Below are 12819 nucleotides of genomic sequence, written 5' to 3'. Positions count from 1 at the left end.
ACCATGGTGGTAGGAGGAGCCGCCCTGAGCCGGTGGGCTCTGGTTTTGGCCTGGGAACGGTACAGCTCCCGAGTGGCCATGCAGGCCCCGGGAGAATCCAGCGCCAGACGCGGCTGCCAGGCTGCCATATGAAATGTCTCCTGTTGGTGGCACTTTGGCGTGGCTCAGGTGTTCTGGTCTTAGAGTGTATTTAGTTTGTACTTGAAAACATGCTAGCCGGCTCTCTCTGTGAAGGTTCTGTTTTTCACTTGAGGGATTTGTAGGGCCTAGAGCTGGATTTGATGGTGTCATTCCCCAGGTAGAACCTATCCCTGGTTCCTCACCGCCCTCTGAGGACAGTCTGAGGCTGGGAGTGGCCCCAAGGCCTTCTGGAGTCTGGCATCGGCCAAACCTTCCCATCTGAGGTCTCTCTACCCCTTTACCCTCTCTCCTTCAGACACACGGACCACAACATGCCCACCTCTCCCTCCCTCTTCTCTCCAGAGCCTCAGGCTTGCTGAATCCTCTGCCTAGAACACACCCTCTCCTTTTCTCAGGGCTCCCAAAATGTCACTTCCTCCAGGAAGCCCTCCGTGCCTCATTGAGCCACTTCAGTTCATGCCCAGGCTCACTCCGTACTTTTCCTTTGTAGCACTCACCATTGTAATGATCTAAAAAGCTCCTCTTTATTTGACAACCCCTCTCTCCCCAACACATACTAGAACCTAGGCTCCGTGAGAACCTCCCTGTCTGATGCCCAGGTCCAGTGCCCCAAGGAGTGCTCTGGAAATGTCTGCTGAGTGAACCCTTGACTGGAGACAGCCTGTTGATTAAGGTTCATAACCTGGGGCCAGCCGTGGGGGTGGGGAGGCAGGGGGTCCCCTGACTGGCTCACAGGGAGCCTGGAGCGACCCCCACCCCCCATCCTCCTGCCTCAAAGGCTCTGGGCCTACAAGGACAGAAGGGGTTAAGTGTTTCTGGCGGCCTCGTGCTGTGTCTGCGGCAGTTCCCTCTTCCGGGGCTGCAGCAGCCGAGGTTGGTGAGGAATGTTTGCAATGCAGAGCTAGGAAGGAGGGCGGGCTGGTGGAAGTGGAGGCCTGTGGAGGCCAGCCGGGCCGGGCTCCCCAGTTGAGCAATCTCCGGGCCCCAGCCGGTTCCTGTAACTCCGGCCCCCCCCGCCCCCCCCCCCCACCTCGCCGGCTTCCTCCACCCGCCTGCCGGGCAGTGGGGGAGGCCAGTCCTCGGAGCAGGCAGAAGGAGGCGGGAGGGCCAGAGGCCCCGTAGAGCTTGGAGGCCAGGGGCAAAAGGGAAGGGCTTCCAAGGAGACTCAGAGGAGTACAGTGAGCTCAGCCCTCTGGGCCCAGAGAGGGCAGGGCCTTTGCCCAAGGTCACACAGGGAGGCCCCACTGGGCAGGATCACACCCTGGATTCAGCCTTTTTTGTTCCCATGGCACCAGACTGCAGCTCACAGAGCGTGGAGGTCACCATCCCGCTCAGCTGGGATGGTTTCTCCACTGAAGGCGAAGACCCCTTCCCAGCCCGCCCCCCAGCCCTGCCTTGGCTCTCCACTCAAGTCCTAGGGGACCAGAGAAGAAGGTGGCTCTTACTGGGCTGGGCACTCCCCCGACCCCCATCACCTCGCTAGCATTGCCCACTGCTTAGCCTGTCCTGGGGACCCTGGTCACCTCCATTCCTCACCTCCAGGAGTGTGGAGTGAACGGATGGAGGGAAGGCAGACTTGAGCTGGTTCTCGAAAGCCCCCTTTCCTTCCTTATTCCCATCCCCTTCAAGGAAGGACCTTCCAGGCCCAGAAAGGAATTTCTCCTCCAGCACACACGTTCTCTGGGAGACGCAGCACTCCCCGGCACCCCAGAATGAGCTCTGTCCACTGACACTGTTTACAAAGGACATCTGGGGAGGCGGCCTCTACGGTCTCCTTCAGACCAGATTTGAATCCTAGCTCCACCTCCTCCCAACCTCGAGGCCTCTTACAGAGCCTCAGTTTTCTTCTGTGTAAAGTGGAATTAAAGGAGAGGGTCAGTGAAACGGGCAGCAGCAGGCTGTTTCCTCTAAGGCTCTGGGCCACTTGCCTTTCCTGGTCCCACAGACATTCAGTCCATTTGGGACCTGCTCAGGGTGTCCCCCCCCCCCCCACCCGCCAGCCGGGCCCCGGACTTTGCTCAAGCTGCCAGAGGATGGTTAATGGGCTCAGCAGCCCTGGGTGCCGCCTGGGCCACATCTGGTGGAAAGAGCCGCAGAGGTGCTGGGACCCCATCTGTCTGGAGGGCGGGGCAGGTGTTCCGTGTGAGCTAGACATTCCTATGAGACTCAGACACCCCGTTTACAGGTAAGGAGGCTCAAGGGAGGAGTGACTCGCCAGGCCATGCAGACCTGGAGAAGGACTGTCACCTGGAACACCACACCAGGAACACCAAGGACCCTCCTGCGCTCTGTTCGGCCATTGCTTAAGGTTTCCTTCCTTCATGCCGGCCCATGGCTGACCTAATTTATCCCAACAACATGCCTAAGAAGGAGGTAGACAGAGCCTCATTTTTCCCCCAGGAAACAGAGAGGTTGATCCACTTGTCCAGGGTCACACAGCTTGGAAGAAGTAGAGCCTAACTTCGAATTCAGGCCCCCTGCCTCCAGAGCCCGTGCTGGTCTTCACACCTGGCTTGGGATCCGGGCTCTGCATAGAGGGCTGGGCCACCTAGGCTGAGTCACTTAAGCCCCAGAGTCACAGAGTGAGGGAAGAATCTGCAGCACCCACTGGGGGCGGGGAGTCGCTGTGCTGAAGATCACTGCCAGCGGGGGAGGGGAGATCAGAGGGGCCAAGCCTCTTGCTCTAGGGCACACAGCCAGCCCAGCCAGGCCCCATGCCCAGGCTGATGGTGACTCCGCGTCCTCCCCTGCTCCCTGTCCTCGGCCCACGGAGGCCACGGCCGTCCAGGACCCCCGCAGCCGGCTGGGCTCCAGCGGACAGATGGACAGATGACGGCCGCCCCCTCCCACGGCCTGCAGGCTGCGTGGCTTCGCCACCTCCTCCCGAGCAGGTTTCCTTTAAGAAACCAGAAGATTGATTTCCTGGCAGGCTCTGCGCCGAGGAGCCCGTCCAAATGGTTTGCATGTCTGCATTTTTTACTGCTCCGTTTAATATGTATGCAAATGCCGGCCGGCTGCGCCCGCCGCGGCCGCACAGTCACACGCAGCGCCCCATTAAAGCGGCCGTCCGGGCGCGCGCCTCCTTCCAGGCGACCGGCTCGGGCCCTGATAGATGGGGTGCGGGGACGGAGACAAATGACGGGCTTTGTAATTTCTTTTTCTCTTTTTCGGGGGGGGGGGGGGGGGGGGGGAGCGGCTCAGACTGGAAACAGCAGAGAAGATTTAAATATATGCAAAATTGTTTGGGGGTTGGGGTGGGGGGGTAGAAACCTGAACGCGGGAGAAAATTCAGCATTTCCTCCGTGGGAGTCGGGCTGGAGGCTGGAGGGGGAGCCGGAGCCCCCACAGTCACCTTCTGGCGGAGAGAGCGGCTTTGCTCCTGATAAGCAGGCGCAGTCCTACGGGAAGCGCTGTTTCAGCCGCAGTGAAAAGGAAAATGCTGCTTATTTTCAGCCTGGTTTTGCCAGGGGGCGGGGGCACCGGAGCGAGGTTTTCCCATCCCACTCCCAGCTCTTTTCTGGGGCTTCCAGGGCTTAGCACTTTACAGTTATGACGTTATTGAACTCTCGCACTAGCCCCCTGGGGTAGGTCGCACCCATTGTACAGATGGGGAAACTGAGGCTCTCTGGAGAGAAGCCCCTTGGGAAGGACTGCGGAGTGAATATGGTGGGGGTGGGGGAATTGGGACTCCCAGACCCATGTCCTTGACCTCCACAGCCCTTAGCCATCTCTTGTTCCTTGGAGTTTGCCCCCCACCCACGGAATCCGCCCCGCCCCCCACTGCTAGCGGCAGGTAGCTCTCCACTCCCCCAGTCCCACCCCAGACCCCTCCTACCAGCCCCCACCTGCCTGGAATCCCAAGATCACCCCCCATCGCCCCGGCCTGAGCCTGAGAACTGAGCCCCAGTTTTCCGAATATCTTTTAAGCCTAAAATTCGAGGTGTGAGTTTCTAAAGAATCTTTCCTAATTTCTCAGGATTTCAGGTGATGTGGCAGCAGGGGGGCGGCCCTGGAGGATCACGGGAACTCGGAATGGTCCGCAGAGGAGGCTGCAGCCTCAGGAGAGGCCATTCCAGAGCCGAGGGCGGACAGACTGACAGTTTTACATTTGTGTGTGTGCGCACCTGTGTGTGCATGTTCATGCACATGTCAGTGCCAGTGCCTTGTGTCGGGGTGTCATTATGAGCATGTCGGGGCGTTCCTCGGCATGCTAGCGTGTGCTAGTGCGAGGGTAGGACTGTGTGTGTCGGTGCACATGTGTGTCAGTGTGCATGTGTGTGTTGGTGTGCATGTGGGTGTCGGGGTGCATGTGTGTGTCCATGTGACAGCAGCTGAGAGCTCTTGTCTTTGGGCGACAAGCAGCTGGGGTGTGAATTTCCCTGAGGGTTTCCATCTCCCTGTGGTTTTGGCCTCCCTTCTCCGGAAATGCAGCCCGTTGCCTCCTCTCCATCCCCACCTGAACCTGCTTCCCTTTCCAGAGAAAGCCTCTGTGGCCCCAGCTGCAGAATGGGTGCAGTGGGGGGGGGGGGGGGGGGGGGGGGGGGGGGGGGGGGGTTGGGGAGGATGCAGCGGCCAGGCAGCAAAGAGGAGTAAGGATCCAGAAAGGCGGCGGCACCCCGGAGCTCTGCCTGGCTGAGGACTTTGATCACGGTGGGGGGCGGGGGGAGGTGGGCAGATTCCGCTGCCTGATGGGCAATCCTGTGCCTGGGATTCCTGGTCAGGAAACAGGGTGCAGGCTCCCTAGAGGAGCCCTCTGCGGGTCTGCACCTGGGCCTACACGCATGCGCGAGCATGTGTGAGCTTGTGAATATGACAGTCCAGGTGTTCCTGCCCTCCTCCCTCTCCTACCTCACACCCCCGGGCCACGCTCCTTCCTCCCGGCCTCCCTGTGGGGGGGTTGGGGGGCTCATTCACCCCCAGGCCTCAACATGGAGCCCAACCAGGCAGTGACCCCCGTCCTCCCTCAACTCACACGTGTCTTGGGACACGCCGCCCTTCTTCCAGGTCTCCCCAGGGTGGGTGTCACTTTCCTGAGCTGGCCCCCACCGCCATCAGCACTGTCCTGCCCACGGGGATTATTCCTTGGAACTATGTGGCATCTCAGAATCAAGCAAGTTCTTTCATTAGGAGCATTTTGAATGGACATGCACACTGCCCGTGTCCAAATGCCTCATCCCCTGGGGGCCTCCCGAAGCATCCTGTAAAAGCCAGTCCTGCTGCCCCTAGGCCTGAGGAGACCCAGAGAAGCAAGGGAAGTGAGCCTGGGGAGCCCCGGCCTCCCCTAGAAGTCATTCCTGTGTGTGTGCCCTGACTTGTCGCTTGAGGAGGTCAAGGTCCTTCTCCTGCCAGAGGAGGGCAGGACCTGGGTCTTCATAGGGCTTTTCCCAGAGCGCCCGGCTCCTGGTAGTGGATGCACAATGGACAAGTGTAAGGAGGGATTAGTCAGTGCACTCGAGCATTCTGGTGACTTGAGGCTTCCTGCCCTGCGACCCCCTTGGGGTTTGTGACCTCACTCCCCAGCTGGTTGGGGGCTGCTGCACGCAGACCGCTGAGTCAGGCCCTCACCCCGGGCAAGGGGCCACCGAAGCACTCGCTGCTCTCGCTGACGGGGCTGAAAATGCATCTGCATCTCCCCGTGCGACCCACCATTACTCATGGTTGGCGTTTGTCCCCAAGCAAGGGGTGACCCGTGGAGCAGCCCCAAGCCTCTCCTGTGCTTTGAGGAAGGGGCGGCCGCAGGCTGGACCGGGAGGAGGCACCGCGGGAACTGTGAGCAGCTGCTCCGTGTGCAGCCACCAGATTTTTCTGAGCTGAGAAATTAGGACACAGGATGTAGCTGAGGGTTTTCGCAGATTTGTCTCATCCGAGGTATGAAAGTTAAAGCTTATTGAGCTATGTAGGGAATGGATTGTCTTTGTTGAAAAGAATCCTAGTTTCCAAAATCAGGGAGATTCTGGAAATTAATAATTCCATTTGACTGATATTTGGCGGGGGGGGGGGGGGGGGGGGGCACCTGGGTCAACCCTGTCGCTGGTGCGACACTGTAGCAAGGAGCAAAACAGGCACGATCCTGGCCTCGTGGAACTCATGTGGGCTGGCTGACATTCCTCAAGTAACTATGCAAGTCAGTACCCTGAGCACATCTGGGAAGTGCTACGGGGTGGGGAGTGGGTCAAGGGTTCCCAAGTGGATGGGGGTGGGGTGTCCAGGAAGACTTCTCTGAAGAAGTGATGTTTGAGGTGAGACCGGGCCTTTTAGGGTTAATTGTTGTTGAAGGGATGGGAGTGGAGTGGCGTGGGGGAAGCACCTTTTAGGCAGGAAGAAGAGCACACGCAAAGGGCCTGTGGCAGAAAGGAGAGCTGAGTGTCTGATGGACAGGAGGGCAGCCCCGGTGACTGGAATGTGATACGTGAGGGGAAGAGGAGGTTGGAGATGTTGACAGGGACCAGTGTAGGCAGAGCCCGCCAGTCCACGAGCGTGGTGGACTTTCTCCTCCTGGCAATAGAGAGCCCTGAAATGTTTGACACAGGCATGACCTGACCATTCGTGTGGATGTTGTGATAAGGAGGATGATGCTGGTAATTCTAGGAAGTCCTTGCTGAGTGCTTACTGTGTGCCAAGCAGCATTTCAGCCTTTTTCCAGAGGAGAAAGTGAGGGCTGCAGGGGAAGGGGAAACGGATTTATCCAAGGTCACGCAGCTGGTGAATGAACCCAGCGATGAACCCAGAGTGAAGTCCGTCTGGCTCCAAAGACCACGCTCTTGTCCCGCACCCAAAGGTGCCCGTGGGTGGATAGGAAAGGCCAAGAGACATGCGGACGACACCCGCCCCTCCTTGCCCCAAGCCTGGCTGGGGTGTTGCCTCCACTCTGCTCTGTGTCCGGGGGAGGGGGCGGGGGGAGGGACTCCGGGTCACAGTGACAGCCAGCGCTGGAAAGATCCAGCTCAGTTTCTGGGGCAGGGAGGTGGGGGGTAGGAGAGGTTGCAACATTAGAGGCAGAGTTCTGGAGAAGGCGGGACCTCAGGGGAGTAGGACCTCTGCCCTCCCCTCTTCATTGGGGTGCTGAGCACGCTGCATTCCCTGGGAGCAAAGGCTCACTCACCTGTCTGGGAGCTGAGGACTAGGACATGTGGCCGCAGTATCCCCAGGAATGGGGCAGCACCCCAGTCCCCGGCATCTTCTTCCCGTGGAAGTGGGTCCAGACGATCGTACTGCTATAGGCTCACCAGTGGCATTTCAAAAATTCCTTTTTTTTTTTTTTGCATTAAAAAGATACTTATTCCCCCAAGGATCATAAGAGAAATGAAAAGCAAAAGCCCACGAGGTACTACTTCAGAGAAACTCACCAGGGTTGGTGAGGACGTGGAGAAACTGGAACCTCGCAGTGCGAAGCTGGGGACGGAACCGTGGAGGACTGCGTGGCGTTTCTTCGTGAAATTAAAAATAGAATTCGCATATGATCCAGCAATCCCACTTCTGGGCATAGACCCAAAAGAATGGAAAGCAGGGGCTCAAGCACATATATGCCCACCCGTGTTCACAGCAGCGTCACGCACCAGAGCCCAAAGGTAAAAATGAGGTGAGAGTCCATCAGCGGTGGTTGAACAAACTGTGGTGGGCTTGTGTAAGGGAATATCATTCAGCCTTAAAAAGGAAGGCGGTTCCGTGCACCTGCTTCAGTGCGGATGAACCAGGAGGGTGGACTGCTAAGTGAACTAAGCCAGACCCCAAAGGACAAATACCGCATGATTCCACGTGTGTGGGGCCCCTGGAAGGGGCAAACGCAGAGGGTCAGGGAGTAGAACGGTGGGTGCCAATGCCTGGGGGGAGGGGAAGTGGGGAGCCGATGTTTCATGGCGACAGAGTTCAGCAACACACCGAAGGTTCTGGAGATGGGCGAGGTGACAGGTGCACAAGATGGTGAATGTACTTACGGCTCTTGACCAGCACGCTTAAAAGATGACAAATTTAAGAAAGAAAATCCTGGGGTGCCTGGGTGGCTCAGTCGGTTAAGCATCTAACTCTTGGTTTTGACTCAGGTTGGGATGTCAGGGTCCTGGGATCGAGTTATGCATCTGGCTCTGAACTCAGCATGGAGTCTGCTTAAGATCTCTCCCTCCCTCTCCGTCTGTCTCTCCTGCTTGTGCTGTCACTCTCTCTCTCTCTCAAATAAATAGAGAAAATCTTTCAAAAGAATCCCTGTGCTAAGTTCTTTCAAGTTGTCACTGGTGGTCTTTCTTTTAGTTGCATTTATAAGAAAAAAATTAAAATACCAGATGGGGGTTGTCACTAGAGCGGTTAGGAGTCACACATGCTAGTGTTCCTGGGCGAGTGACTTCACCTCTCTGAGCGTCATGCTTCCTCATGGGGTCATGGGGTTAATGGTGTTGCCAGCCTCTTGGGGCCACTAAGGATTCCATGATTTTCCAAGATGTCCCCAAGAAGGTCCGCCCAGTGGCCGGTGTTCGGTGAGCGGCCCTTAGTGCTGGCAAATACTTCTCAGGCCTTTGGGGTTCAGGAATGTGAGCAGCATGGGTCCCTAGTCAGTGGAGATAAGACCCCCCTGCCCCACCCTGCATGCGGGGAAACTGAGGCCTGGAGGAGTCAAGGGACTTGTTGAAGGTCTGTTGGCATCCCTTGAAGCAGAATGTGGTTTTCCAAATCCGTATCGGTTATCAAGTCTAGGTGATGCTGCGGTAAAAGATGAGCTCTGTGTCTAAGTGTCTCAACACTACAAAAGTGTGTCTGCTGTGAGTCCAAAGTGTTCTCCCGGGCAATTGCCCTCCAGGCGAAAGCCCAGGGCAATCGGGCTGCCTCTGTTTTGGGGATCCAGGCTGGGATTTCTCTTGTAGGTCTCCCCGGATGGGTATCTGGGTGGTTTCTAAAAGTTCTGCTGTTATCAACAGTGATGCAGTGGATTTCCTGTGCCTCTTTCCTTGTCACCCGTGTGAGTATTTCTGCGGTATAAATTCTAAAAATGGAATGGCTAGGTCAAAGGGCGGGTGCATCGAACAATCTGACAGTTCTCTGGCAGCCGGTGCTGCCTCCAGGGTCAGGAGGAGCTTTTAAGAATAGTGGCTAATGGAGCCCCGTGAGTTCCGGGGACCAGGCTGAGTTCTCTGTCCCTGGGGAGCAGTGGCCACAGACAGGCCACCGAGGAGGGGAACGGGAAGAGGGGATGCCCTTTCCATCTTGATTCTGTGATCCCCATTCTAATACTGGTGCTCTGCCATGCCCATTTCACAGATAGTGAACACTGAGTTCTAGACAGGTTGAGGCACTTGCCTGCAGCTGCCCAGGGAGCAGCATCTGAGCTATAGTCCCAGCCTGGGCTGCCTCCTCTCGGTTCCAAGATCCCAGCTCCAAGCTCAGAGACCTCCCGGATCCTTTCTTCACTGGCTCCTCTCGAAGACATTCCTATCCCCCAAGAGCTTTCCTTCGGGAAGTTTCTGAGGCTCACCTTCACTTCCTCAGGGCCTCACCGGTCTCCTTCTTCGGTACCTGGGCTGCAGACCCGCCCGTCTGTTCCTTTTCCCTTGTTTTCTTAGCCATTTCATCTCTTTGCAAGAGGGGATGGCTGTTTACAAGGTTTGGTCTTGTTGATTTTTAAATTCTCTAACTTCCAGGGGCGCCTGGGTGGCTCAGTGGTTTAAGCCTCTGCCTTCAGCTCAGGTCATGATCTCAGGGTCCTGGGGTCGAGCCTCACATCGGGCTCTCTGCTCAGCGGGAAGCCTGCTTCCCCCTCTCTCTCTGCCTGCCTCTCTGCCTACTTGTGATCTCTCTCTGTCTATCAAACAAATAAATAAAAATCTTAAAAAAAAAAATAAATTCTCTAACTTCCAAAGAGAGCTCCGACCCTCCACACCCCAGGAGCAAGGAATTTTGGTCCCTCATCTTCTAGACAGCAAGAGGCTGACACCCAGCCCAGTCTGTGTCTTTCCCTTGTGGAAAGGCAAGGTGCTTGCTCTCTTTGCTTTGTTGCTCTGTCTCCCACTCCAGGGTCCAGCTGGGGACTGGGTGACCCTCCATGGCAGGGTCTCTCTGGCATGGGAGAAGGGTGGGTCACCCCCAGGCTGTTTTGGTCAGACCTCCCTCTCGGGAGGACCTTCACCAAGGGGAATAAGGGACGACAGCTCAGGACCGGGCCCGGCCTTACTGCTCTGGGAGGAGCCCTGATTTGGGGCAGCATGTGGGTGGTGGCCTTGGAATCCAGGCCAAGACAGATGGGATGGGGAGAGAGGGGAAGGAAAGCAGGTGCAGGGGGCCTGAGCGGCCACGCTCTGGGGCTTCTTGGAGGCAGAAGGGCTCTGACACTTCTGGGACAACATCCATCGGGGAGCAGCAAATGTGGCTGTCACCCGCAGTGGGGATGCAGGTGCCCCTGGCCGAGGGGTGGGTATGTGGAAGGCGTGGCAGTGCCCACTAGAGGGGTTCTCTGTCCGGGAGCATGGTTGTCTCATTCGTGCCTATGAGTCTTTCCTGGGGTCCAAAGAAACTCTTGGGGGCAGCTTGACAGTGACCATGATCAGGACAAGGGTCAGAGCCAAGGGCATGCAGGGGTGACTCTGTTGCCTCTTCGGGGGGAGTACAGTCAGTGTCCCGGGCGTGGGTTTGGGAATCAGACAGATCGAGTGACCTAGTTGAACCTGCCCTTGGAGCTCCAAGTTCTGATCCACAACAGGCACCAAAGTCCCCACTCAGGTGGGCCCACACTGGGGACTGAACACAGTGACTTTGTCCTACGTTCTGGGCCCTGCAAGTCCTCAGAAGGGCCTCCCAACATGGAAGCTAAGTTGTGGTTTTGTCTGCTCACCCCTCGGGTGGGGGTTGGGGGGGTGCCGAGTTACATTAGTTGGGGAACCTCAGGAAACCACAATTCTCTGTCCCAAAGCGCTCTTCATTATTTACAACTGTGGATTTCAAACTGTTTTTTTTTTTTTAACCCCCACTTTCCAGTCCCAACCTGTGCTTTATTCCTTCTCAAAATAAATCTTACCCAAGTGATCACTACTGAACCAAGCAGGGGTGGGGACTGAGAGCTCCCCGACTTGGCCCTCTTCGCCCACAGTCCCAATGCCCCTGAAGGTCTCTGAATGGCTTGAAAACCACTGCTGTAGGCCAGCAAGGGTGTCACTGGCCATAGAAGTAGAGTGGTCGGTAGACACCCAGAGGGGGTCATTTTCCCAAGGCATTTCTCACTGTGTTTCTGTGAAAAGACCACAGAAGGTGCAGAAGTCTTTGGATGAAAGACAGGTGTTTCTGAGGATCCTGTAAGGCCTGAGGTCACTGGGCTGGGACCAGCTGGGCAGCCCTGACTCCAAGGGCCCATCTCCCCTCCAGGCAGCACAGACAAGGCCTAGAATGTTCCTGTGGGAAGCACGGGGAGCTGCGTGAGGACACCCCTTTGCCTTGCCAAAGCCAGACCCAGCCAGAACCCCCCACCAGCAACTTCCAACTGCCTGACCTGCAGCAAGTGCCCTGTTCTGAGCCTCAGCTTCCGCATCTGTAAAATGGGGCCCTGGATGACAGGCGTGGGGGGATGGGAGGGCTGTGGGGCCCTGAGCAAGGCTCCTGGTAAGCAAAGGATCTTAGTTAGCACTTGGCTGTTAGCAATTGCAAGGGTCCCAAGTGAGGGCCTTTCCCCAGAGGGGGAAAGGGCTAAGGCTGGGCTAAGGCCAAACAGTAGGGTCAGAATTCAGACCCCAAAGTGCAGGCTCTGTGCTCAGAACGGGAGGGTTAGTTGAATGGACGGGACCTTCTACCTACAGGTTCTCGTGGGGAGAAAGGATGCCTATCCCCCTAGACACTTGCTGGAGACTTCTGGGCTGGCCACAGTGACAGGGGAGCTACTGGGTCCTGACCACTCCCTGCCCGGAGAGAAGTTCCTGCTTCCCCTCCTGCTGTACTTTTTTCTGGACAACCAGGAGGCTACGTGGGATGGAGGCTGGGGTAGCAGGCATGGGTGAGCTGGATCAGGGAACGTTGAGACCCTGACCTAGGCTCAGTGTGGAGCAGTCGCTATGGGGAGGCCCTGCCTCCTTGGTGGACAGGAGGGAAGCCTCACTGGCCCAGTTTACGGATGAGAAGATTGAGGCCCGCTGCTCAAGGCCATAGACTGGATAGAGGCAGCCTCTCCCACACTGGGGCCCTGACTGCTCCCCGCCTCCCCACTTTGACTGATTTTTAGGAAGGGGCATCATACCTATAGGAGGTGTTCCCCTTCCTCCTTTGTGCCTCCTAAGCTGTGGGGATCCATCAGAGGGGCATGGAAACCTTTCAGATTTGAGAGTGGTTTTAGCCCTAGAGAACAGGAACTGGCCCCATCTTACAGAGGGGGAAAGCGAGGCCCAGCCAGCTGAGGGATTGTGGCGGTCCGAGGTAGCAGTGTGGCTTCTGGTTCCTGGGACCGCAGACCCCCTTAGCCCCGCTCCCACCTTCTCCCCCAACTCCGGTGTCCCTGGTCCTCTGGAGGAAGATTTCCGTGGTCCCGGTTGGGGGTGCCAGACTGCCAGTGACGAGTGTTTTTTTAATCCCAGCCCCGCTGACTTAGACGATTATTCTTACTTCAGGCAGGGACGGAACGCCAGAGCGTGGCAGCCGGTCACCTCCGGGCGGCGGCCCCTCTTCGCCTGCCTCCCGAGCCCAGCTCCAGCCGGAGCAGGAAAAGGGGGGGGGGGG

The 12819-nt window shown here is 57.3% G+C and overlaps 1 long non-coding RNA gene across 2 annotated transcripts in view; it reads left to right on the top strand.

The window, feature by feature from the left end:
* Positions 1-2761: 2761 nt before the first annotated feature.
* The window catches only part of LOC132025000 (uncharacterized), an 18840-nt gene continuing 8782 nt past the window's right edge, over positions 2762-12819 (top strand). The window contains exons 1-2 of one of the 2 annotated variants that reach the window (XR_009406378.1): positions 2762-3098; positions 7414-7720. This is a non-coding gene — a long non-coding RNA (uncharacterized LOC132025000). Of the gene's footprint in view, positions 3099-3201; positions 3289-7413; positions 7721-12819 lie in introns of those variants that run through there. The other variant, XR_009406377.1, reaches the window with a different exon arrangement.

The sequence above is a fragment of the Mustela nigripes genome, chromosome 9, assembly GCF_022355385.1.
Source record: "Mustela nigripes isolate SB6536 chromosome 9, MUSNIG.SB6536, whole genome shotgun sequence".
In the NCBI taxonomy this organism is placed as follows: domain Eukaryota; kingdom Metazoa; phylum Chordata; class Mammalia; order Carnivora; family Mustelidae; genus Mustela; species Mustela nigripes.
The sequence above is the reverse complement of the archived record's forward strand: the minus strand, read 5'-3'. Positions and strand labels throughout refer to the sequence as shown.